This window comes from Symphodus melops, assembly GCF_947650265.1.
Source record: "Symphodus melops genome assembly, chromosome: 23".
NCBI lineage: Eukaryota > Metazoa > Chordata > Actinopteri > Labriformes > Labridae > Symphodus > Symphodus melops.
The window spans coordinates 12,146,847-12,159,362 of NC_136713.1; the positions used below are offsets into that span (position 1 = coordinate 12,146,847).

Below are 12,516 nucleotides of genomic sequence, written 5' to 3' on the forward strand. Positions count from 1 at the left end.
GAGGAGGAGGAGGAAGAGAGGGGTCAGCAGGGAGGGAGAAAGGACGAGAGGGGAAAAGAGAACGAGGGGACGGTGGAAAGAAAAGGTGAGGAGAGGAATTAATTTCTTTAATTTCCTCTCAGGTGTTGAACTCTAAAAAAAAAAAAAGTCACCGAAAGCTACTTGAATCGTTTTTTTCCTCCTGATAAGTCACCAGGTTAAACCTCTACACGGCAGCCAGCTGACTGCTTTCGCATCAATTCACGCCATTTTACCGTTGTTTGTTAAAACCCCACCAGAGAGCGCCCGGAAACGCTTCAAAACGGCGTCTTTTCTCGTCTTCGAGTGACTCAAAGCGCCACAGGTTTAGAACGTCTTCGAGAACTTTCAACAAAATCAACAGAATAAAAACGCCATTTCATGCTTTCAGCATTCTTCTTAGTGAAGCAGTGAACTAGAACACCTCCCGTGGGCTCGTGATGCAAATGATCAAAAAGCCCAGTATGGATTATTCCTGTTGACACGCGTGAGGAGGTGTCACTCGAGCTGCCAGCGGATGTTGGGACTTTTTTTTTTTCCTCCCAGGGGCCTTTTTTGATTAAGCGCAGGTAAAGGTAACCACCTTGCTCCCCGTGCAAATAACCAATAACCTTCAGTCGTCATCATGAGGAAAATAAAACACGCCGCTATCTCTCCCTCCCTGCAGAGCGTCAAACAAGCTCCCAGCGCTGCCGCAATTTCTTCTTCATTTGACACATTTGAAAAGGATATTACTTCTGTGCATTGGAGAAGATTATAAATCACTATGACATCAGAACACGGGTACGAGTCTCCGAGGCGATGAGAGCCACGAGTCGGGCGGGCTCGACTGACCTCCACGCCCTGGTGTTAGCGCCGCAGCGTCACGCTTCACGTGCACGCACTTCACACCTGCCCACACGTATGCATATGAGATGAAATGACAAACAAGTGTCGCCCACACGCACTGCAGCGTGCACGCACGCACGCACGCACACACGCACACACACACACACACACACACACACACACACACACACACACACACACACACACACACACACACACACACACACACACACACACACACACACACACACACACACACACACACACACACACACACACACACACACGGGAATAACATTAGCACTAAACCAAAAAACCTCAGAGGTGTCAGGACTAATTGGAGCCGTACAGCACGCACCGACGCCGCACAAAGGTGTGTGTGTGTGTGTGTGTGCGCGCGCGCATTGTGTATCTGTATGCAGCAGAGAGAATGCGTAGGCGGGCGTAACGGAGCCTGAGCGCGTTGGCAGGTTTGATTCTGTGTGTGTGTGTGTGTGTGTGTGTGTGTGTGCTACTGAAAGCTGAGCTCTGGACAGGATCCCAAAAAAACGTTGAGTCTGCAGGGGAGCGCAGCATCGCCACTGCACCCGACAGAGATCACACACACACACACACACACACACACACACACACACACACACACTTCGAGCGCTCGCACCATCGCTCGTGTGGACTTCTGAGAGAGGCCGTTACCTTCCCTTTTTTTTTTTTCTTTTTGCTTCATATTCATTTGATGTTGAGCTCGTGAGTGACACGTGCTTTCTGCAGTCGCTCGTCATTATTCCTGATTGGAAGGTAAGGTTGATGAGGTAAATGGTGCCGAAGCCACATTCAAAAGGGTTTCATAATACACACAGGGCGCCATGCACTTAGTGCAGGCCTTGGACATATCTCCTTTTATCATGTCAAACTTTCTCTCAGAGGTTGTTTTTTTTTTTTTTCAATGATGTATTCACGATCCACCTCAGCATTGTGTTCCGTATTTGCATAAATCAGCTTGATTTGTCGTAGCTATCTCGTTTTTTTTCCCACAGCTAGCAATGTAGCACACCCTTCATTTATATGAAAGATCATTATTTGTAGTTAAAGACACTTCCCGATGTTTCTCACTCCGTCTTCTGCCTGCTCCACTTTTCAGAAAATGTGTGCTCAAACAGGCCGTTTGGAGACTTTCCCTTCATGACATCACAAAGGGCAGTAGCCCCTCCCCCAGGTGGGTGACCCTCCCACAGCTAGGTGTTTGTTCTGCCCTCTGAGTCTGCCTTCTCACCGTAAACAATAGGACATGGAGCGAGAAAGCACCGAGTACACACATGCCCTTCCAGAGAGGGGGGCGTGGTCAGACACACTCATTTACATATTTAAAGATACAGACACAGAAACAGCTCATTTACATATTTAAAGCTAACTAAACATCTGCTAACGATCAAATTCAAGGCAGTCAAAGATCCCATCTTAAGTAACTGTGTGGATAAAACATACCTATTATGAAGTATGAACTGAACTCTGGTGTGTTCATTTATTGCTTTCACACATCACGTCTCTCTGAAATCTGACTCAGGAGTTCGTCTTACTCGAAAAAACATAAACACGATTGTGTGTTTCTGAACGAGAGGTCGAAAACTGATGATCAAAGAGAAAAAGGTCCAGGCTGCAGTTTCTCCACAATCGGAGATTCAAAGCACATAAGATGAGGTAATGTTGCTGCATCACGTATTAAAAAAAAAAAACGAGAGGATGGTGTCAGCAGTGAGGTGGTCCACCAACGGCACAATGACGCGGCTAAAAAACAAAAAAAAGCAGCCTGCATGTCTGATGACAATGACATCCTCCAGCTTCAGACCTGTTTTTTTTTTGTTTTTTTTTGAGAGGGTGTCAGACAAATGCAAGCACACACACACTCACACACACACACACACACACACACACACACACACACACACACACTGTGTTCTTTCTGTCTGAGCCACCCACACGGAGCAGAGCAGAAATCCATTCATGGCGGGCATTGCCTCCGAGCAGGCGTCTATGAAAAGGATCTTTGAACAGACCACCTCTGTGATTCCCGCGCCAGCCGTCGCTGTGTAGCCATAGCTACACGGTGAAATTATACCTTTTTGAGCAGCGGGGGTCGCTCACATGGCAACCTCTCGCTGCAGCCTGGAGCATTGTCCCTGTGTATGAAAAACTATGATCCGCGCTTTGGGGATGGCTGCTTCGATTCTGATTGGATAATTATTGCCTTGCGTGGCGGTGAAACGCGCTCGATGACAGAGGGATCAAAGACGAATTATCGTCTGTCCAAGAGGCGTCACTGCTGCCACGTTTCTTCAAAATCCCCCAAACATGGACGCACTAATTGTTTCCCGAGCTTTCTATGAAGATTCATATTCAGATTGATCCAAGCGGGAAACGGATACATGCAGCTAATCAAACAGATTAGGATTGCACCAACACCCCCCCCCCCCCCCCCCCCCCCCCCCCCCCCCCACGTCGCTTCTTTAATTCTATTAAGTTCTCGTAATTAGCGCCCGTTAATGACTTCTGGAGTTCCACTGCGGTACGTTTCTTTCATCCATAAAAGATGCAGTTTTCTCCCTTTTACATCCAATACAACACGTGCATCCATTTCCTGCAGCTGGTTAATCAATATATAAGAATATTCTGCAGCAATATTTGGAAATAAACCTTAAAATGGAAGGATTTGCGTCTTCTCATCGTTTTGTGTGATTGTGGTTTTTGCATTTTTTTTGGCTGTCGGTCTGAAAAAACCAAGAGACTTCAGATAAAAGATAGGCACTTAAACATTTACTGTGTCCGCTTAGTGTTTCGTGCACTGAGTAGAAAAGCGCTGCATGTCCTTCCTGTCTCCATGACAACAGTCGCCGTATGACCGACACTGCTCCGTCACTTTTTACTGCACTTTTTTTTCTTTTTTTTTTTAGTGTAGATCATTTATTTCCCGATCAGACGCGAAGTGAAGAAGATGTGGGTACAAGACACGACCGTTAGGACAATTTCAAAAAGTACGAGGAAATTAACGGACAATGCAGCTTGAAAGTGATTATCCTTAAAAAAAACAAGATTTTTCTTTGGGTTTTTTTCTTGGCATTGCAACGATCACGCTCCCAAATAAGACACAAGGAGCACAAAATGTTCAGCTGGCAAACCTTCAGGATAGTCAGAGGAGGAAACATCGATAAACACAAAACAGCCGAATCGAGCAAACACACCGACAGAGCGCCGTCGAACTTAACGAGGGAGCGGAAACAAGGCCCAACGATACATGAGAGCAGACAGGAAGCCACGAGTCCAACGACCTGCTTCCTTCTTACACTCTGATTAGCTCCTAATGCTACTTTCAAATCCAGGGCGGCTTCCTACTTTCAGCAGATGACCTTTAAAGAAGGAATTTGTTTTTATTAAGATGCAAGAAATGGATTATTGGTGTACGCTCAGTGGATAATGATGTTATATTTCAATTTAAAGTATCTGATTATTGTAACAGAGATCAGTCATTTAGTTAAAGTAAGATAGTAAGATATCTCGAATATTTCCAACAGACACAAGAAGTTTATTGTAGCCAAGGAATAAAAGGATGACACGCTCTTGTCGGAGTTTGTTTTTATGGAAGGGAGCAGCAGAGGAGAAAATCACTCCCATGATTACCCGCCAGCTTTTTTTGTTCTTGTTTTGATTGAGAGGCCCCCTGGTGGATGAAAATGAAAACGCGGCGAACCAACGCTTTACAGTAACAGACGTAGACAACGACAACCCGAGTTCTGCAAGTTCAAATCAGTTTTTTATTTGTAAATGAGGCCCTGAATAAACCGTTTTCCACTACTGCCTCTACTGGACAAACGATGCACCCTTTAACCACCAAACTGTTTGACAGTAACCGTACAATAACGGCACACCAGCAACTCCTATGATCTGCAAAGATAAGTTCCTGGTTTTTTCTCTATATATAGATATATATATATCCTGCACCTCCTGAGGTCACTATGTTGAGACAGTCAAGACATTCAAATGAGAGCTGCTAAAATAGCCTCTCTTAGCCTGAGTAGCATAATTAGCCCGGCTGACTATCACACATTTTACAAGGAACACTGGCACAAATGGTCCATGTGTAACTGGCATCTTCCTGCCTGGGCTTTCTGCTGCCATCTTCATCAGTGGCAGAAACACCCCCCACCCCGACCCCCCACCTCCTTCATCAGGGTCGTCTGAATGGTCAGAGCGATGACTGTTGTGTGTCTGTGGGTGGCACGGACACAGAGGGCCAGTCTTCCACCCTCCTCAGCAGAATAGCGCTTCAGTTGTGGGCCCCTCCGTTCACCACTGTAACATTTGCATTTCACCCTCAATGGGTGCTCTATCTTCATCCCCGCTGGAGACACAGAGCTGCTGCCTATAGACAGAAGAGCTGTAAATGTCCCTGTAAAGGCGGCTGGAAACCCCATTACATTACATCTCTGTGGTGCAGGAAATGAGACATTGCTTCCCCTTCCCCACGTCAACACTTCAATCCCAGAAACAATATTGATGAATCTTGGGAATCTGGGATGTGTGTGCATGCATTACTTCACTTCTTCTGAAAGCAGGGAAGGCTTTTCATGTCTCGGTCTTCTGATGCAGGCGCAGCGGCTCACAGACGAGATCAATGACACTGTGACCGGCGGTATTGACAGAACGCAATCAAGAAAATACAATCAGGGCGGAAGCTCGTGGCTTAAGAACTGAAGGGTCAGCACACTGCTGGAGCTGAGTGCACGGTGGAGGCTTTGATATGGATGTCTGGACTGAAGAAGTCAGCACGTGTGCAAGAAAAGGACAGAAGGTAGACTTTGAATTCTCTCGAAATCAGGATGCACTTTGTCCACGTGCAGCACAAGAATGCACAAAAGAAAAAGTCCCATCCTCTCCGTCTTCTCCCTGCTCCACTTTTCAGAACATGTGTGCTCAAACAGGCCGTTTTCCCTTCATGACATCACAAAGGGCAGTAGCCCCTCCCCCAGGTGGGTGACACTCCCACAGCTCGGTGTTTGTTCTGCCCTCTGAGTCTGCCTTCTCATCATAAATAATAGGACATGGAGCGAGAAAGCAACAAGCACAACCAGAGCCCTTCCAGAGAGGGGGCGCGGTCACAGCTCATTTACATATTTAAAGCTACAGACACAGAAACAGCCTGTTCTGAGCAGGGCTGAAATAGAGGTGCAGGATTAATTTAGGGAAGAATGATGAACCAGGGCTTCATCGTGCGTTGTAATCAGACAGACTCACAGTGAAATATCCACTTGTGCAACCAGTCAGGACTTGTTAAAAAGCGAATCAGCTGGTACAGTTGGATTTTGGATGTCTCTACTCTGCAGAGAAACTGCCACAAAGTCTTTCCCCCACTCCTTTTATCCGATTGTCCTTCTCAGCGGGGAGAGGAGGAGGAGGGCCGCGGAGAGAAACTGACACTAATTTTTCTGACATGAAGCCTGTGATATGTGTAATCCCCTCAGAGCATAGCTGAAGAACCTGTTGGATCTCCGCTGACCAGTTAAGGAGGAGTGGGGAGATATGTCGGGCGTTTGTTTTCTCTCCTCGTCTTTCAACGTTCCCTCGTATCTTTTCCTTTCTTGTCTCCCTCTGTGTCTTGCTCTCGCAGGCTTGCATTCGTGTCTTGACGTTAATGCTTTGTCATCCTGATTTGTTGAAGAATACGAGCGGCTCATGCTCATCTTTTGGCGTGTCGTTTTGTTTACGGATTTTGTGCCTATAAATACACGAATAAAATCACACCTTGGCTCACTAACAGCTACTGGAAGTGATGATGTGGGAATGATTGTTTCCAGGAAATGATGCCGCTCGAGATGAAACATAAAAGTTGTACCTTTTGCACTTCCAAACATTTTAGTACAAACTCAAAGTTTTAGTTTCTTCAGGGCATGAATGAATAAAAAAAAAAAAGTCTTTCTCTCCGTTCTCAGTTTGCACGGAAAGAGTGTCTTTTTTTCCAGAGGCACTAACAGCTGGTTATGGGTCAGCATAAGGAAAACCTCTTCTGTGAAACCCTCCCGGCTATAAGACACCGAGAGCACAGACAACACGGGGATCACAAGGCTGCAGAAGAAGCAGTGATCCCGGCACAGGGAAGAGCATTCAGGCGCTCGATGCACATGGACAGGGCTTCTCTTTATCCTCCGACACAGAGAAAGCGCCCTCTGAAGGATCCTGTTTTGGGTTTTTGTTTTTTTGGGCTCTAATGGATCCGTTTGGACTAATGGATCCGTTTGAAGCGCCGAGGCTCCGGGATAGAAAGACACAGAAAATCCATCATGAAATCACGGCCAAAAGGCCTCATTTAGGCTGAGGAGTTTTAAAGACTCTTAGATATGAAACAGACCGAACTTCATACTGACGCCTCTATATGACCTATAAATGCAGCCACGCCCATTAGTTTTTAAAAATAATTTAAATGTTGAAATGTAAAATGAGAAACACGTAGCTCTGACCCCTAGTGTTTAAAATGAGTACTGCAGTCTAAACTCTCATCATCACAAAGAGCTGGCTCCGACCCCTCCTCTCTAAAGTGGATGCTCACACAGGTCACCATGTGGTGGACACTGTAGCTTCAGTGTTTAGCCAGCTCTGCATGTGGTGGACACTATAGCTTCAGTGTTTAGCCAGCTCTGCATGTGGTGGACACTGTAGCTTCAGTGTTTAGCCAGCTCTGCATGTGGTGGACACTGTAGCTTCAGTGTTTAGCCAGCTCTGCATGTGGTGGACACTATAGCTTCAGTGTTTAGCCAGCTCTGCATGTGGTGGACACTGTAGCTTCAGTGTTTAGCCAGCTCTGCATGTGGTGGACACTATAGCTTCAGTGTTTAGCCAGCTCTGCATGTGGTGGACACTGTAGCTTCAGTGTTTAGCCAGCTCTGCATGTGGTGGACACTATAGCTTCAGTGTTTAGCCAGCTCTGCATGTGGTGGACACTGTAGCTTCAGTGTTTAGCCAGCTCTGCATGTGGTGGACACTATAGCTTCAGTGTTTAGCCAGCTCTGCATGTGGTGGGCACTGTAGCTTCAGTGTTTAGCCAGCTCTGCATGTGGTGGACACTGTAGCTTCAGTGTTTAGCCAGCTCTGCATATGGTGGACACTGTAGCTTCAGTGTTTAGCCAGCTCTGCATGGGTCTGTAAAGCTTTCTGCGTTCTAACCTCTCTCCATGTCTCAAAAGCATCTACAACATTGATCCTTCAAAGCCCCGCCTACTTTCTCTGGTCCAAACAAATCCAGAGTATTCAGGAGCAGAATCTAAAGTTAGAAGGAGGACGTGCAGGCTGCTGCGTTGTTGTCAGACAAGCTGTCATGTCTGTGCGCAGAGGAGTATCACTTTATCGTTTCATCTCATGAAATGAAAATTCTCAAAGATTTCTGAAACTTACAATCTTGTCTTCAAACTATTTTAAACCACAGTCCAAAAACACAAAGACTTCAATATGCAACGTTTCTAAATGAGGAAAAAAAAAAACAGAAGGCCACAACAGCAAATGTCACTAACTGAAGCAGATACCTCTGGCTATGAACAGCAAAACTGATCGTTTCACTTCATGGATATTTATATATTATATATTTCATCAAATACTTTCTGGATCTGAAAAAAAAAAAAAAAAGGTGTTTCCAGCATCCTCTTCCTCCAGCACAGCAGAGTGTGTTGTGATCAGGTAAATTTGTCCTGCGCTATTACATCACAGTATAATTAGTGCTAATGTGAGTCAATGCAAACAAGACTATTCCCTCGCTGCAGAGGACAGAGACCAGGTAATTTAGAAACAATAGTCTGCTTTCTTTTATGCACGTCCAACACACACACACACACACACACACACACACACACACACACACACACACACCGGTGGCGTAAGTCTGTTGTCTCAGCAGTAATTAAGTGCCTTTGTTTCACCAGCTGTAATCCCACAGATGGAGGAGTGGTATACTGCTGCTGACACGCCTGAGATTATACGAGGGGGAGAGCTCAGAAGAGATACACAGACGAGGGAGGGGGGGAGGGTAAACACTCCCACCTCCTTGTGAGACAAGTAGTAATAAAGCTTGTCTGTGCCTGTCATGTCGCCACACCTGAGAGTCTCATTCGACCGAATGCGACATTTGCTGTTTGAACGTTTTCCTCTCGTCTCTTGCTTTGGCCCGTTTGTTTTTCCTGCTCGTCAGCGTGGTGCGCGTGTCGTGCATCAGCTGAGGCGTCACATGCAGAAAGTGTTTGTGACTCCGCAGCTACTGATGGATTAGCTCAAACGTAGCTCAGCCTGGTCGTGGTGAAAAAAGAAAGAGGATGCAAATGCAATGCTAAAAGCAACTGTTCCATGCAACGATTCATCCTGTTGCACAGACTTTGACATCCCCGAACTGAAGCAAATAACTATATGACCCTCCAGATTCTCAACCACTTTCAGTGCTGAAATTCAAATATGATTATGAAGCTTTTTTTTGTTGTTATTGTATATACATTCAAGGCCACAAAAAAACTGAACTAAGCCTTTAAATATCGTCAGAAAATCAGAATATTTGGCAACGTGGTGAGATGTGCAATCAGCATTACACAGCAGCAACACTATGTGTAAACAATAACAGGGCACACGGGCAACTTGCATGCAGAGCAGACAAGTTTTATGTCACGCAGGCTTTGCTGTGAAGCGCACTATTTACAGGGAGTTTGCAGCAGCTCAGCGCGCAGCCCCCCGTCAAAGAGGGCCTCTGAGAAACGCCTCTGACAGTTTGACATGAGGGCAGGAAACCTCTGCAGGTAAGTCCAAAGCGATGATCGTTGAAGAAAAAGAAGCACGCGCTCGCAGCAGCTCGGCTCCCCCCCCCCCCCCCTCCCGACGTCTCCCCGTGTCTGCTTAAGAAACCTGCTTTGCTGCGTGTTTTTTCAAGTCTTAATTATCTGCTGTGTTGATTTTGGACAAGGAGGAGACTCCCAACTCGACTCCCACAATGAACTCTTTGAGAGTCGTTTTTTTTTTTTAAAGAATCTATGTGCAAAGACTGCAGCCTGCCATACTGCAGCACCTGCATTGCTTCAAATCCACACACACACACACAGACACACACACACACACACAAACGCAGCTTTTAAAGAATCTAAAGAAATAAAAGACAGTTGGTAAAAGACAGATGTATCCTCCTTCACAAGAGCCTGCAGCAGTCAAGTGAAAGGTTGCTAACTTCCTGGGCCTGGAGCTCTGATACCGGCTGCAGGATCGATAAAAAAGGACAGAATTATTTCATGAACATGGAAGCTGTGAGACAAGTCTGTTTGCATCTGTCAAGGCAGGTTGAAGGATTTCAAAGAAGCTGGTGCATCAGAAGAAAAGGCTTTTAAAGAGTACAAAATTAAGGTTATCAGGGCGGTGATGGTCGGCACCTGCAGAGTCCAAGATTTCCCTGCTGCTAATCCAGCTGAAGGTTCGAGTTAATCTGATCATCTGTGACCTGCTGAGACATGAAACCCACCCGGCAGATCTCCTCTAATCTGCACACAAACACAGACCGGTGCACGCATAAACACCTAAGAGCGGCTCCAGCATGCACACACACACACACACACACACACACACGCACACACACACACACACACACACACACGCGCACACACACCCTCCAGAAGGGATCAGCTCCGACAATGGCACCTCTCAGTCTGCTGGCGGGTGAGTCACAGCGAGCACACCGAGGCTTTAGCCCGCTTTGTCGCGAGACGCCGTATCCCTACGCCCCTCAGCTCTGCAGCGACACGACAGAGGTCGCACAGACCACCAGAAGTGGATTTTTTTTTTTTTAAATAGGTTACATGTTGATGCCCTAGTTTGAGAAGAACTGTGTCACATCCTCCGGAGGAAACAGCAGAAAAGCTAGTGGGCCAGATTTGAATTCCCTAATTTAACATTTGTTAACAGATACCTCGATTTCAAACCCTCTCTCCGAGCGATCAAAGCTGCGGCTGCTTCTGCACGCTCTAAAAATAACACCTCATACGCAAACAAACGAAATTAAACAAACAACAGGAGAAGAAGAAAAAAAAAAAAAAAAGCGTACATCTTCTTTTCCCCGCTGACACTATCGACCGCGCGTCACAGCGTGTTGAGGAGATGTGTAAATCCATAAAACTGATAAGGGCGGATAATGAGATGGAAGGGAGAGAACAGATCTATTCATCAAAAGCCTCTTTCCAACACACTCAGCAGATAGGGCCACAAAAAAAAAAAAAAAAGGTAGGGCGGCTGCTTACGCTCCCGTTTGGAGATTAAAGCGCTGCGAGCTGACAAAAAAAAAGAAAAAAGTTGAGAGGTATCGGCTGACAAATCAAAGTCGAGAGAAACTGGAGAGCACGGACACTTGAGAGGGAATTTAGAAGCACGTGTTTTAAACATTATCAGGATATAGATAGTCGGGTTATTTATGTCCCTGAGAGTCACACTGATCACTGCGGCAGGTCCGATGACGAACGAAAACAACAAACTGACGACATTTCTTCACCACAGTTTGCTGCTTTCTAGCAGAGGATGAACAAAGAATGTGACGTTCAGGTTCATGCATGATTATTAGGACTGGGAACCAACGAGAGAACGCCATCGAATTTAAAAAAAAAAAAGAAAAAAAAAAGAAGAATTTAGAGCCCGACCGACTCATCGGCCAGCCGATAATTTAAGATCAGATTTGTTCTTTTCCCAATATCGATGTGAGAATCGACCTTTATCAGTCGGGCCCTAAAAACCTGATTTTAATCCGCTATTTGAAGCCTTAACTATTAAATGTCTGATCATACTCGACCTCCACACTCGACTCCGCCCGTGTTTAAATCACGCCTAAAAGCCTTCCTTGATGCTTTGGCGTTTCTTCGACCCAGCTTGTTTTGACTTGTCTTTCATTATATATCCTTTTTTTTTATCCGTTATCTTCAGAGGTGCTGCCTGTTAACAAGCAACTGCTTGGGGCCCCAGGCAGTAAGCCCCCCCCCCCCAACGGGTGACATCTTGCAAGGACAGCCTCCCTACTCTCGTGCATTATCGCTGTGAAAATAATAATAATCGCAGGTCGGAGGGGCCCACGGTGGATGTTTACCGAGGGCCCCTGCACACTCTGGAAGCGGCCCTGGTTGTTTTTAAATGTTCAGCGTCAGCGTCCTTTTCACCACTGGTGTTTTTTCCTCTTTATGCAACAAAAGACTCAGGAAACAAAACGCAACACTGGAGGCCTTTACGTGAGGAGGATCTTTCAAACGTCTCCACCAGGATTGTTCAGTTCTTTGTTATCTGCAGGCCGAGGGGGAATACGGAGCAGCACTCCCCGGATCCTCGTCTTGTTTGTTGGTTGTGGTGATGAGGCCTCTGAGGATTTTTTTTTTTTTTGCTTTTTTTATTCCCCCGGCGGCTCAGAAGCCTCCGAACCCGACATGGAGATGATGAAAACAGTGTCTGCATGGTAACACTTTGGGAGGGCCGGATGAGAGCAAAAAAAAAAAAAGCTGCTCAGTATGAAGAGATCAATAAAGCAGGGTGCAGCGACTTGACGGCCCTCGAGCCGCACGCTGAGTTTTATCTGAAAAATCATCGGATGCAGGTAAACATATCGATCGCGCTCTTCCACCATGTCGTCACCCTGCT

At 46.1% G+C, this 12,516-nt stretch overlaps 1 protein-coding gene across 14 annotated transcripts in view; it reads right to left on the reverse strand.

The window, feature by feature from the left end:
- Positions 1 to 12,516, reverse strand: part of LOC306818601 (muscleblind-like protein 2a) — a 54,646-nt gene that overhangs the window by 23,032 nt on the left and 19,098 nt on the right. The gene's annotated exons all lie outside the window — the stretch shown is intronic.